Source organism: Falco rusticolus, chromosome 13 (genome assembly GCF_015220075.1).
Source record: "Falco rusticolus isolate bFalRus1 chromosome 13, bFalRus1.pri, whole genome shotgun sequence".
Classification (NCBI taxonomy): domain Eukaryota; kingdom Metazoa; phylum Chordata; class Aves; order Falconiformes; family Falconidae; genus Falco; species Falco rusticolus.
The window spans coordinates 21323907-21339787 of NC_051199.1; the positions used below are offsets into that span (position 1 = coordinate 21323907).

The 15881-nt window shown below is 36.4% G+C and overlaps 1 protein-coding gene across 3 annotated transcripts in view; it reads right to left on the reverse strand.

The window, feature by feature from the left end:
* Positions 1–11886: 11886 nt before the first annotated feature.
* FXR1 (FMR1 autosomal homolog 1) overlaps positions 11887–15881 on the reverse strand; it is a 57573-nt gene continuing 53578 nt past the window's right edge. For all 3 annotated transcript variants that reach the window (XR_005107148.1, XR_005107147.1, XR_005107146.1), the window contains one exon: positions 11887–15881. This exon is cut by the window's right edge. The gene's annotated coding sequence lies outside the window, so the exon portion shown is untranslated.

Genomic DNA, 15881 nt, shown 5'->3' on the forward strand with positions numbered 1-15881 from the left:
AAATAAATCAATATTAATATGCCATATTCACCAAATTTGGTAGGTAGGACCACTTGACTACCCAAAATATTCAAGTCATGAATCAGGTTGCTAAAGAACTAAGAAAGGTAAAAAAGAGGATCAAGAAAAGTTTCAAAATGTTAAAACAAGACCAGCAGCTTTGTAAACAAAGAACCAAGATAACAGTCAAATATCTTAAAATGAACAAATTAGCATCCCAAAAGCTGTAATATTGTTCAAACCTTTTGATAAAGTGAGGTAGATCCATAATAATGGATAACAAGGTTTCGGTCTTAAGGCAACCTCTTCTGCCATGGGTAAGGCTGAGGTAATTAGCATGCATTTCTAATATAATTTATCTTTAGATGTAACTTTTTTGTCAGTATATAGTGGCTAACATTAACAAGGGTAGCTATAAACATGAATGGTTATTTTTTTAAAAAAATAACTTAGCTTCAGTCTTGCTTGGGAAGTCCATTGAGAATAACACTTAAAAAAGGTTCTGCAATTATAGGTTTAACTGTTTGCAGATCCTTTCGAAAGTTCTCAGATTACCCAAGCAAGCATAACCCTTGTGAGTTTAAAAAAGAAGAAAAAAAAAGATCAAATTCATGGAGACTGCAGTGTCCCTGCAATCCCAGAAAAAATAGCATTACAGCAGGTTTCCTCTTGACACAAGGAACTAAGTTTAACATGTATAAAGTTCTGCAAATTGGAGCCATCCAAACCACTCTATAGCTACTAACATCAAAGGAAATTTAACTGACACACACAAAAAAAGCATAGGACAAAATACAGATTAAGGCACAGCACACTTTTAAACACATACAGAAACAGATCCAGATTAGCTTTACATCACTACAGAAACACCACCCCCCACCCCCCCCTCAATATATTCAAACATTTAGGAACATATTATAAGAATATAATAAAGAAAAAAACCCCAAAACACTTCTGAATTAAAGACATGAACAGGACAAGTCAGACCCAGCATTACTTTCACCTCTACACTGGATCCGGCAGAATAAGGTCTAACATTTACTTCAGCAGCTTTGATGTACCTGAATGCAATTAATTGATTACAGCTGGCAACAATTGAGTTAGGGCAGGATGGTTAGTTACATCTTGTGCTTTTCACTGAGCTCCCCATTCAATAGTTCTGTAGCTTTCAGGGATAACAAAGCTGTGTTCATACTGCACCAATTCAATTGTAGCCTCAAGTTCAGTCTCGAAATACATCATATGTATTTTTTCCTTCCCTGTGGCACCGGTCTTCTCATACAGAGGTCCCATGTCCTCTGTACAAAACTCCCAGCCAAAGCCTGGCAGATAAGGAAATCACAAGGATAGAGAAAAACCCTGCTTTGCTTCCTTTCTTTCAATCTTTTCTTCATCATATTTTTACCATTACTATTTTTTCTATGGTAAATTATAATAGAATTTCTATTTTTTAATATTCCTCTGAATCTTGAGCATCTTCTAAACACTTTTACAGCATATATTAAAGAAATAATGTGTATTGGGATGGCAGAATTTATAGCAGAGCTTCAGCTGTTATCATTCGGGTTTAATTTCTCCATGAAGATTGTGTTAATGTATCTTTGAACAATTTCATCACATTAATGCTTTCAAAAGATTTTGCTATTTTATAAGTGGTGACAGGAACAGCAGTTTGATGTCAGAATAATTAATTAACCAGCTTCCTGCCAAATTTTACATTCTCTGAGCACCTGAGGTAATGTCTATTCTTGTCCCATAAACTATCAAGCTTCATCTATTTCTGTTATTACTTCTTTTATGAGTAAACTTTTGATCTCCAGTAGATTCCCACATCATGAAAGGGACACAGGTATTTTCCTTGCATAAAGAATTCAAGGGTCAAGAACAGGCAAGGAAGTGTTTGATCTGATGACCTTATAAGCAACTTCATTTAATTTTTTTCAAGTACTTACAATAAAACTTTTACAAAGGGATTTGGAAGTTGCACGTATAGCTATAATTAAAGGCAAGGTGTTTCTATCTACAGCACAGAGATGGAGAAAATAGGTCTTTCCAAGATACCAGGAATGATTCTTTCCTCTTCTCCTGACACTATCAGCCTCAGCCAGTGTGACACTTACTATATTCCCGAAGCTCACTTTCCTTCTTTTATATTCAGGCTTTAAAAAATAAGTGTTAGCTCAGAAAAGCACTCCCTTTTAACTTCGGGAAGGTAGAAGTCAGGACCACCTGTACTGGGTGCCGGCGGCAAGATGGCGGCAGCCCTTGTGAGGAGAGGTCGTGGCTGCCTCTGCTGGACACAGCTGGTTCCCGCCAGTTCCCGCCAGTTCCCCAGCAGCCGTGCCACGGGGCATAGCTGTGCCTTGCAGCCACGCCTGGGCACCTCTGGGAAAGCGCACTGACAAAAAGGCAAAATGCTGCCTGGCAGTGTTTCCTCACAGGAATTTGTGAGGAAAAAAACACCTTTTCCTCACAGGATTGAGGAAAAAAGGTTTGAGGAGCAGCCCTGTGAGCACCCAGGTCAGTGAAAAAGGAGGGGGAGGAGAGGCTGCAGGCGCCAGAGGAGGGACTGCTCTGCAGCCCGTGGGGACACTATGGCGGAGCAGCCACACTGGATCAGATATCCACACTGCAGACTTGGATACCTGAAACCTGCTCTCAAGCAGTGTCAGTCTGTGCCTTTGGACAATTCTAATGCGATGACAAATTCAAAAGTTTTTCCTGTTTTCTATACAGTGACAAAATAGCAGACTGACGTCATAACAGATAATTTAACCAGCTCCTGATCAGTCATTTGTAAAAGTTTATATTCACTAGGAATTCTAATTTGCTTGTCAGAGACCTGTACCCATTCTCTAATGCTGCCAAAAAGGTGTCTTGGACACAAAAATATTTAGGTAAAATTGCATTTGGCAAATGTATTACATCAGTGATGCCAGGAACACTTGGCATCCATTGCACGCTCAGTGGGTAAGGGGGTTTGTAGTCTGTGATGGTTCCTCTCTGCTGCTCATTCCTCTTCACACTTTTCACCTGCCCCAACCCGGGTCCTTCCCACAGGATGCAGTCCTTCCAGAACTGCTCTTGCATGGGTTCTCTGTGGGCTGCAGTTCTTCAGGACAAACCTGGTCCAGCGCAGGCTCTCCAAGGGCCACAGTTTGTTCAGGGAATATCCACCTGCTGGATGTTCCCTAAATGTACCTCACAAGTCTTAAACAGAGAAAACGAGAAGGTATCTTCAGTTGTTACTGAAAAGCAATGTCCTTTATTTTCTGTCATCCTTCATTACACTGAGACAAGATTTTACAACATACAGAACTAGTAGATTATGGTTTGAAGTAAATCCCACAAAACCACCAATGTGGAAGAGTACAAAGGCAGCATGCCAGGGTATTTATCTCTCTTGCTTAAGCCTAGAAACACAGAATAAGTATACATATAGTCTCCCAAAAGGCTGAAAAGTCTATGTTGTAGTAATAGGCAATCCCGTTTGGCTTGGGATGTTATGATGGCATCCCAGTGGCTTGGGATGGTGTGCTCTCATTCTGAAAATCAGTTAGGGAAGAGAAGACTGTTTTTGATCACTATGTTTGGATTCACTTGAGATTCTTTAATAAGGAACATTGAAACAGAACTTGGCATTCTCATGTACACTAGGTACAGGAATTGCTGGATTAAACTGCAGTCCCAAATAGTTGGGGCCATTAATACTTGAACAAAAATACATTATAAGTGGGATTATACACCTTACATAGTAAATGTAAGGATGCCAAGCAATTTTTTTTTTATCTGTGCAAAAACATAACCTCAAAACTATGGACTTCATTATATAGCTAAAAGTTTAGGCACTGTAGTTTGGAGATATACCAAGAACAAATTGGAATGAATTGGAAAAAGATTAAAATATTCTGCTTTTTGGACACATGGGAGGTTTTAATAACTCAAATAAATTGTTTTTAATAAAAAAAGAAAATGCAAATATACTCAATCAGCACGGTCCACTGAACAGTGGTTCTAGGCCTGGGCCCTATCCTCACTTTTCTCCACAAATCGCTTCTTGCCTCTAAGAAGATACATGCAGATCCACAAAATTATTTTAGGTACATAACCCCTCAGTCATCGTCTCTGTGATTTGAAAACGGATCATGAGTTTAATCTTCTGAAATACAGAGAAATGGAGGGGTTCATCTTTTAACGGAATGTATTTCTACAAACAAAACAGTTTACTATTTGATACTTATTTGAAAGTACAAATGTGGCCTGCATCCTATTTTCTAGTTCACCACATCACTAAAAATAAATGAGCAACAGTTCTTCCTTCTCTATAGAATATAGAAACAGTTTGTCATATGCAATTTATAACAGCCCCCTCATTATAGAGAACTTTTTCACCACATTATTTGTGTGTATAAAAATAAATAAAGAAATTCAGAATTCTCAGTATTTTCTTTAAATGAGCTGACTGGCTGTGAAAGGTGCTGGACTGAGAGCTCTGGTAAGTGAAGTCCTCTCTTTTCTGAATTGATACAGTACAGAGAATAGCAATGCAATTTTTATTCACGCTCTCCCGGGTATGTAATTTATCCCTGACCTTGAGAAATGCCCGTTTAATCATGAGCCTCTCTACTAAAAGTGCTAACAAGAAAGGCAACCATAGTGGCACAAGGCACCTGTTCATTAGGGAGCTGACTGAGAAAGAGCATCAGCTCATCGCAGCATGGAGCACCACGTAAAAAGAACTCTTCTACGTGTGGTTGATCCTCCCCTCTGCAAGTAACACCAGTATTGTCAGTAATGTATTTTATACAGTTTCAGGCTCACGTTTTCTTTGGTTGAAAGGACAGAAATTAAAACCTTCTAAAAGTTAAGGTAATTAAGGAACCTATGGCAAAAAATTTCTGATCATTTAAGCACATCATGTTCACACTGTCTGTGTAAGTGGCAATGAGCTATATCCTTCACAGATGCACACTTTTGCTATTTATAAGATGGAAAAAGATATAGGACATTTGGTTTTGTTTTCCTTTTTAGAAGTATATGGTATTCTTCCAATGTTTGATGCAGTATTTGGGTAAAAAAATCCCTAACTGGAGTCATCTGTGTTTTACTGCACAATTGAAAAAAACATTAATTACAGAAGGAGGAAAAAAAGAGCTGGAACAGATATGAACAAGTTACATGCAAATCTGTTGAACAGAGTACTTTGTTTTTCAAGAACAGTACACCATTTTAATCTCAGATAAACAATTTCAGTATTAAGAACAACATAACCTACATATACTATAAAGGGAGGTTTAACAAGACATCATGAGTGAAATCCAGTCTTAAAACTCTCATCTGACGGTAACTATCACACAAGGAATAAGTATTAAATATTTCTGTGTATCTTGTGTATCTTCAGTCTTTTAATACAGAAGAGATAAGGGTGAAGAGGCCAAATACTTTAATGTATTAGTGATGGAAACAGAAGATGAAAGGCAAAAAAAAAAAAAAAGAAAGAGGAAAGAGAAAAGCAAGCGGAAAAGTTAGACTTTTTAAACCCTAAAGTGAAATTTAAGTTATATCTATAACCTGGGAGACATTACGACTGTGATATGAAATTTATCAGGTGAAGTGTCTACACATTATTAAAACATTTACTTAACAAAGACATTTGAAGTGAAAGCTTCAAATTTGAATATCCATGCACAAAACAGAAGTAAAGGTTTTCTGGGTGCCATTTTGTAATTCTAGGTGGAATTAATACTTTGTGACTGCAAAATAAAGAGCAGGCAACACTTGCTCTAGGAATCTCAGTAGGAATCATATTCATAGTCCTGTTGTGGAAAATGTACTGAAAACAGTATTTGATATTCAGTGTCTCCTGCAAACTGCCAGTGTTGGAATTTCCCTTCCTGAAAGCATGTATTTGATATCTAGGCTTCCTCCCCCCACCCACCCCCCACTCATTTATATGTGTGTAGTTTTCCTTTTATACCCCGCCTCTTTTTATTTTAAATAAAACTCTGGAGAAAAAAAAAAAAAACACAACAGAAACAGAAGATCACAGGATGTGCAGATGCCATTCTGGGAACTAGCAAGCAGTCTCAACAGTAAAAGAAGCCAAGCGATCTTTCAAGTGGGCTATTACTGTAGTTGTGGGAGCAGAATAATGAAACTGAACAGAATAACTGGCCTAAATATCTGGTTAGAGGGCTGGTACAGAGAAAAGAGCATAAAAGGCTCTACTAAAACCACAGAAAGGTGGGTGTTCCTGCAATCAGCACAGAAAAAAAAGCGCTGGAGAAGTCTGTAAACTAAAGATGAGGGGGAGGGGAACCCTTGGAAGGAAATCCAAGCAGAGCAGGGAAAAAATACCCACTAAATCTGAAAGTCTAAAGGAGAAGAACACAGTTGATGTTATTTGCTGACATTCCAAGGATGGCAACTGGGAAACAGCAGAGGTGCAGTTATCAGGAGGTACATACTGTAAGAGAAATCTGGATGGCACCTGAAATATATGTAGGAACACTTGTATATATTTTTAAAACAGGGACAAAGACACAAGTTGACTGAATAGTCTTGTATAATGAGATATTATTAAAACAGACCTCAGCTATCACTGCAAAGAGAAAATAAACAACCATCATCTCTAAACCGGTCATTTCTATCAGCTGAAGATTTAACAAATGACTTCTGAATAGAAAGGCAGTGAAGCCAGTATACTTATATGGTATGATCATCTGCATTCATGTTAATGCTTTATTACATTAGAAAACATCTGAAGATATAAGATGCAGTTTAATCATGCTATGTATCTATATATCAGAGATTCTTACAGTTATTGAGATGAAAGGTTAAGCTACTAGCATTTTCCACACCCTTTTTTTGGAAAGTAACTCTGTAAGTTACCACAAACAGCCCAACCCCAAATATAACCTATTTACAGTTCTGATGACAGAAACACACAATGAAGTTGATATTCCTGTTAATGAATGGTGATTATAATGACAGTATCAATAGATAATAATTAGAATGACAACATCATACTTTCAAAAAAACTATAGCAAGGTCTTTTCTGTGTAATTAGCTTTCCAAATTTTAAGTGACATAGCAGAAAGTATGTGGCTTTTCATTGGCTGGTTTGTCTTAAAGTTCTTTAAATAATATACAGATCAAGATCCACTAGCAGGAGTCCTGGACTTTTCATAAATGCAAGGAACATGAGAATGCTAAGGACCTCAATACAAAGAAACATGGCCCAAAAAAGAGGAAAACGACTGACAGTTCCAAGCACTTCCTAACAAACCAGTGAAACTGGTTCATTTAAACTTCAAAATGTCCAGACACTAATCCATATGTTAACAGGTCAATAAAAGCAGCTATGGGGAAGTGACTAACAAACACAAATAAGTATTAATATCATAAATATATCGAGAAGGAAACAAATTTCTAGCTCAAGGTGCAAAACATACAGCAGGAGATAATATCTTTTATATATACTGAGAGGAAAAAGACATGGCTTGGGGAGAAAAAGCCTTTGCCTAATGCATGTATTCCTGAAGGCATCTCTTATCTTTTGGTATTCTTCCAATAAAAGATATCACTGCTTTCTACAAAATATTTGCTCAACTTATATCAATAGCTGATCACAGCTACAACAGTACTACTAGAATAAAATACGTGAGTGACCTAGCAGCCCTCTCTTGGTAAACAGTTAAAGCTAAGCATTCAACACAAAGTAGAAACCTTCTTTTTAAATGCATACGATAAAACAAGGAAACAAACAAACCTATTCTGTAGCCATTTAAAATCTTTCCTCATAGGTCTTCTGAGCTGTTAAACATGGAATACATCACACAGTTGGATCCAAGCTGAGAATGAACAGTTTTTGGTGGAACTAGGTCTCACGAAATCTCATGCAATTCACTCAGAATGGATGCAATGAAAACAAACTATAAGGAAAATCATGTAGGACCATTTTTGCTATACTTCACTACATATAGAAGGCAGAACAGTAAGTAAAGATCCTTAGCGATAGCTATGTAACATCACTTTTGTCCCTTAACTGTAGTTTCAGTAATAATTACATCATTAATTTTCAGAGACACATCTTCTCCTGCTAGACAACTACATTTGTTTAAGAACAGTCAGAAGTAACAGAAATAGCATCTGGCTTTCTCCCTTTGATCTCTGTTTCTACATGAGTAACTAACTTCTGCTGCACATTAAAATGAACACACAGAAGGGGCAACCACTTGAACTACCATTACCATTATGATATTTTTCAGGCAAACACACTTCAGCTACTTCTAATGATTATGTCCTTAATAATCTAACTTTGGAAAAAAGTAACAGAAGTCTCCATTTCTAAAACTTTTCAGTAATAAACAGTGCTTCAGCCTGCAAGCAACTTACATAGAAAATATCCAGTGAGAATCCCATTAGATAAAACTGATTAAGAAGTTTTATTTCAGAAATGCTCCAACAGTAACATTAAGGCTTTTATAAATACATATTTTTATCACTGTACTACAGTGGCTTCCAGAATTTTCTGAGATCAGGACTTCTGGCAGGCAACATATAAACTCATAGTTAGATATAGCATTAAACAGTCTAAAAGTAGAAATTTAGGGTAGAAAGATAATGGGTTTAATATAAGAAATTATTTTTCAGTTCAGTGATTATGGTACAGGAGAATCAGGATGAAAATAAAAGAAAATTTATTCAAAGCCATTGTCAAGAAATGCATGAAGAAGCAGGACAGCAAGCTGTGACTACAACTACAGAACTAAACATGAACACCACAAACAGAATGGAGTAGTTAATAGACATATTTTAAAGAGAACTAATTCCAAAGGAAAAGACATTGATGTCAGAGGAATAAAGGAGTGATACAGGAAGAAGTTGAGGTGATACATTTTCACAACTATTCCTAGATTGGATTAATTTATTTTAGTTAATTGCTGTTGTATACTACATATAATTCCTGCATTTGTTTGGGCAACCCTAACATCTCACGTGCATTCTTTACACTATTATATTCACAACATCCTGAGGAAACTATCACTTTCCTATTTCTCTTCTTTTTCATGTGGAGAAACTAAAAAAAAAAAAAAAAAAGAAATCCCAGTGGCACAACTACTACTTACTTAAATGGATTGAGAGCTCCCCCGGAGTTGTTCAAGGTCATACCCAAAATCTGTGCTATAGTAAAGAACTGGGTATCACTTTCGGAGTACTCAGCTCACACCTTAGTAGCTGACCTTATCTCTTTTCCATAGCTAATGGCTCCCCTAAAAAATTTTCTAGTAACACCTTCAGCTTAGATGGCTGAATGCAAAAAATCATGGTTATTTGGCTGAGAAGAAAAACAACCAAAACCCAGCAATAACCTGCACTATAGCTCTACTGCCTCTGCATACCTTACTGTCATGATTTCTCTTGTTAAGAGATTCTCGTTCCCTCCCAGAATTGCTGAGTGTTGTAAATGATAAAGCAGTTTAGTAAAAGTAATTTCTTCTACTGGATCTGGAGGAGCTGGGGCTGGTACTGCATTTGCTTCAGTTTTCCAATGCAGCTAATTGATAGTCCACTTCATAAAAGGTAAAAGCATGGTATGAAATAACTGTATAAAGTGGCAGAAATAATTAAAAGGTGTGCATTCAGAATTATGAGTAATGGATCTTTGAATCACTGTTTGTTGTTTGAACTTCAAACCATCTTAAAAAATTACTAACTCCCAGAAAACTGAAACTTCATGGTGGTAAGACTGCACATTAATATGACATCACGTAACAGGGTCTTAATCTAAAAATCTCAGATTTACCTCTGTGGGGTTTGCATTAAGGGCTATGCCCTTAGGCAATAGTACAACCAGTACCATCAGAAAGTTCAGCTCTGCAGGTGACAGGATCTGCATAAACTGATACTTCTATAGACCCACAGTCTCTTCAGTTGATCTCTAACAAAGCCAAATACTATTGAAATTCCAAGCATGCATAAATAAGGCATTTTTAGAGATATCCTTCCCACTTGAGGTTACAATTTCATTCATAGGATTTAGGGCCAGAAGGAACCTGTATGATCATCTAGTCTGACCTCCTGCATTACAAAGTCTGCAGAATTAGAAGTGGGCAGTACTTCTGTTTAAAATATAGCATATACCTTGCTGCTGGGATTATGCATGAAAAGTAACAAAATCAAGACGCAAAGTCACAGAAAAGAGCGGTATTATTATTCACGTACAGCATTGCACATATACAGAAGAAAAAGAAATCACAGACCGAGAGTGCTAGTGCATTAATTCTTACTTTTTAGTTTATCAACTTCTTATGTAAGAGTAGTGCTGGAGAACCGTCTGGAAAAACAAGTGTTTCATAGAACTGTTACATAACATTGCAGAATAGGATATTGTAAATAATTAATCTAAATGAAAGAACTGGAGGATCTTTTGGCAGGGATTAAACATAAAAAGGACAATGACTGGCCTCTATCTTTTTTTTGGGAAAAAAATAATCCAAAGACATCCACAGTGACAGCAGAACCTCAGAATTTTCTTAGGGCTTTTAATGATTTCTAAGTTTTAAAGATAAAGTTACTGTCTTTCAAAGGTCTTTCCCAACCTAAATGATTCCATGATTCCAATATGTACAAAAGAAATTAGGAATAGTTATGTAATTGTTCCTAGTACCTCTTGTAAAAGGACAATTGATTATGGTATTTCAAGCCCAGCAGTTTTCACTTTTAGCTTCAGATACATGTATATGTATCTGTGCCTCAAAATGGATGTTTCAATTAAAATTATCACCTCATCTCAAGCACAATTATATAAATCTTCAGATTAAATCCAAGAACATCACTGATAATTTACTGCAACACGGTAAACTGAAATGTAAAGGAGATATTGAAACACATTTTAAAAATTAATAAGGTTCTACCTGGCTAGATAAAGTTATTGCATAAAGCATCACTTCATATTCATCAGAAGTAAGTTGTCATCCACCATCACAAAGCAGTTTTGTTTTCCTAAGCCATCAAAAACTATAAATAATGAAAATCATCCCTGTAAACAAAAAGTGAGAACTTCCTCACAACACTTTTTTCCGGGTTAATTTAGTTTTGATTCCTTAATTGTAAAAGTTTTACTGGTTAAACAGATTATGAAATGGGAAAAAAAGAAATTCAGAAAGTTGCTTAGAGCTATACACCAAAGCCATCTCTGGCCACAGCCTATCAGCATGCTACCTGAGCACAGGGAATCTGGCCCACATTTCTGCTTATCTTTACAAGTTTCCCTGAATCACCAGCTTTGCTATCACAAGAACTCCTGCAGAGCTTTTCCACAGACTATAGCTACTGCGGAAGCAATATTCTCACCTTATATTCAGACCCATTCAGCCAGTATTCCTGCATTTCTGGCGAGGGGGCAGGGGAAGACAGGTACTTCAGCTGCAGACCAATGTAGGTAACATCATGTTGCTCTGTATTTACTTCTTAGGGCATAACATAAACAGCACAGGCAAAACGTTCTCTCGCTGTGAAGTTACTGAAGCTATAGAGCAGGGATGTTTAAAGGTGTCTGAGGAACATTAATGATGCCATCCCCACCACAATTAAAATCCTGAACACTCCATTATTGCAAAGGTTCTGCAGTCAAAATACACAGTAGGAAGCAAGTACAGTTTTTGGATGTTTTAATCTATTGCATATTGACTGCTAGGGAATCTTCCTGTTTCAGGGCAGGGGAGAAAAATCCATCTTCTATTCTAAAAGCCTATGTTAAACATTTATTTTAAATAAAGGTAAGTATTGGGTTTCATGCTTCCTCACAAAACCACAAGCCTTTCTAGTTATTTCATACATCAGGTAAAAGTTGTCTCTCATTTTCAAAGCTCTTAATTTGCCTTTTTTTTTTTTCCAGTGATGTAAGCAGTTGATCCCAAATTGTTCCTTCCACTTTTATGGAATCTTCAGGAATATTTCCTTCTATGACTCAGAAGCCTTCTCTGCACCTTCTTCCTTTTGCAACTATTTGCTTGTATCTGTGCTTCACTGACTCTGTAATTACAAATCTTAGCTGAAAATAATTCCTCTCTTTTCTAACATTTTTCTTAGCTCTATTAGTGAGAAGAGTGGTTTGCTGACTGTTATGCACAATTCTCTTTCCCACTGTATTTAACTCCAATTTGTTCTGGAATCCAGTATGTAAAAAAATGCTATGAAGAATTGTGTATGCACAGCATACACAAATGGGTTGTGCAAATTATGGGGATTACTCACAAAAGAACAAGATTACAGGGGAATCTCTGGTAGTTAAAGGGAAGCGTTAGGTACTTAAGACCACAAGTCTCCATTAGACCTCAACAGGATTTGTATTTCTAACCCTTTGGTGGGGTTTTGTTTTGTTTTAAATACTAGGACTAGTAATAAACAACCAGCACTTCATTATACTATAGCATTACACAAAATTCATAATTGAGGTTCAGTACCTTGAAGTAAAATAGTGTTACAAGAAAACATTCACATCAGAAATTTACACTAAAAAATAACTTGAAAGAACTGAAGCTTCTGAATATACTGAAGTTTAGAATTAAAGACAACAACAAAGGAGTCTCTCTGACCATATGAGTAACACTGTCTTCCTGTCTTCCCTTTTACCTTCATTTCATAATATAGTTGTAGTGTTACTGTTACATAGAGGTAATTTTGGTGAGCAGTTTAGTTTTGGTTGTTTTTTTTTTAAACTGCTCTACACAGTTTGAAGACACTAATCATGAGTAGCACTTTGGATTTGTTTCAAAAATTGTAAAGCAGAATTTCATAACTATACACACAGTGCATGCTCTTAGAAACTAATGATAAGGATACATAAATTTCAATAATATTTTATCTTTGAAATATATATATCATCTAGAAATCTGTAGAGTGTCCTAACAAACAATTTAGGTATATCTTACTGGACCTGTCTCTAGCCCTGTTGACATTACCCTAAAAAATTCCAGTGGCTTCTGTTCATTTTCAGCTAAGACCCAAGTGTAATACTTTCACTAAACACAAATTTTTTCTTTTCAAAGCCAGCTATGGAAAATATTAACTCCTATTGCACCTATGTTTCTATCTGGAGAATGCCAAATTTCATGGATCTGGAAGTCTTGCATACACAACAGAATATTAGCTCTATAATTAATTTTATATGCATGAAAACATAAATACAAATGGGTACGCATTTTATCATCTCTTCCTTTCCTTTAATGAAGACTGTGATTCCATGAGATGAAGGAAGAAAATTCTCTTTTCTGCTGACTCACTGTAATGGTAGTAGAGGTCCAGTGGTTGAAGTGATGCAGAAGAAAAATTGGCTGCTTGTCTCTATTTTGCATGGTACTAAATATACTAAATATTGCACCAGCATGCACCACTCAAAGGACTCAAAATTTCATCTCTGAAATAAAGACACACAAGAGTTTATAACCTCTGCTGCTTTTGAAGTTTTCCCACTACGAGAAGACTGATAGTGAGGCTATCTGGTTTTCAAATTCATTAGTATTAAGAATATCACGGAGAAACCATTTTCAAGGGAAGGTGGTAGCTGGCGTTATTTGAAAGTAAAAATCATCATCATAATCCCTAATTTAAGATTAATAACCAAGGAGGAACATATATAACATTTTGCAAGAAAGCTTTGGAGATGCTCTACTTCCCCTGTTAAGGACTTCCCCTGTTAAGTTTCCACTCACCAAACATTGTTTTATCATATTCTAAGAGTTCTTGATGGTCTCTCTCACCCTCTTTCTTTGAAGGCCAGGAATCCATTCAGTCAAAATTGTTTTGCATTTCTAGCAACAAATAGAACCATTCAAATAGTGTGAATTGTTGCTTAACCTGCTAACAACTGCAGCCAATAAAAAAATGAGACACTAAACTACAGACTGACAAGTTACATTCTTTTTTCCAGTGCCATGACATGTTCCAAAGTAGACCAGAGCTGGTGCAGACATGCTCCTTTCAACTCAAGATGTTTTTTACATAATTTTTTCAATTTGTCATTGCCATGCATCATTGCCATGCACTAATTTTGCAAGTCTTTACCTAAAATCATGTTCCTATCTGCTCAGTGTTTTCCATTCCAGGCACAGTCACTAGTCTTACTTTATACTCCATGGGCTGCATGCAACTGTGTCTCCACAAGGTATTTTAGTCTATGGCAGCTAATAATGCTGCCTCTTCACTTAGCTCCAGATATAGTATGGAGTTGTATTCTAAATCATTACAATATTATCAAACATACCAAAGTTAAAAATGCCTTTATATTTCCCAAACCAGTTGCAACTGAAAATAATAATAATTTGGCAGTGATTACAATTGTTTTGGTAACATAATCTAGACTTTTCAATACTTACTAGTCCTGAAAAAAATTTTACAGAGCACCTTTTGTTCATTTGCTCATCCCCCACTTTGCATTCTAGTATTCAGTCAGATTGTTGTAAGATGTCTCTAAAAATTACCTGCAACCTCTCTAGTGCCATAATACAGATAATCTACCAGTCTCCTCCATGACCTGCAGAAACAAAAGCAAACACCTTTCCATGCTGCATACTAGTGTGCATTTTTGCCATCTCAAGTAAATGCATCTTTGGTAAGGCTTTCAGTAGAGTTGCAGTGAGCGGTATTTCTAAGTGCCATTTGATGAAGAGTCTGATCCTGGTTGGTTACAATAAAATATAATCCGAAATAGAGGTTTAGAACCGAAGCATATTTTTAACTTCCTGACATGTGCAGCATTGTCTGCTATTGAGGAATTCTCCTCTTGCCAAAGTGATGAGCAGACAAGGCAACACTAATGCTACTCCTTGCTTTGCTCAGTGGGAGGTAATGCAAAATCAGCGCAGTAGCAAATATTAATAGTGTGGTGCTCCTTTTCCCTTCCCTCCCCCATCTCAGTTTCAGAGTTGGAAAGTGATAACATACAGGACAGACGACATTCTTCTTCAAGCAAAAGGAACGAAGAAAAATCACTTGGTAAGTGATTGCTAGGAAAACAGAATTTACTAAAAATGCACTAGGCTGATGGTAAATAACTAACATCTGTATTCAGTACAGTGCTGAGCAGCTGCAGCCAGTGACATGACCTGTTATATCAACACAGGACCAAATCCATCTCTCAGTTATACTGATGTCACTGTGGGTCCTCTAAATTTATAGCTGGTGTTTCTCTAGCTCTATAGTGATGATATCAACATATCAGTTCATTGATGCTGCACTTACTATGATGCACTTATTAAGTATGGGTATATTTAGCATCAGAGACAACCGAAAGTACTGTATACTTACTGACATATGAAACACAGTAAATTAATTTCCCAATTAGAACAGCTGCAAGTTTAAAGCTTCTGTTTCTTTGAGTACATTTGATGAAATAATGTTACAAAGGACATAGACATTTTAATTACTCAAAAACGTATAAATTAACTGTTGCAAAAATTGATTATGTAGGTATGGGAATTTAATTACTCAAGATATCTTCAGAGATTTTATTTTGTGGTATTTCTTCATTTTCCAACAAAAACATTTATCACCACATACCTATTCATCTAACATAGATTGTCTTTAACTCTGAAGACTGTATTACAGGAACAACACAGATTAAAAGTAAATATTTTGAAGTATATGCAGCTCATGAATTCGCAGCAAAATCGTCTTTATAAATGTTGGTGGTGAACTGCAATCCATTAATAGGTAAGACCAAACTCACAACTTAACTAGACATTATTAATAGCATATTACAGCTTGTACAGCAGTAGCTGTATGACAAAACAGTCCCTTTACCCATATTATGAACTGACTCTCTTTTTATGGAAAACAAATGCTGGCATGATGTATATATAACATACATGCTTCCC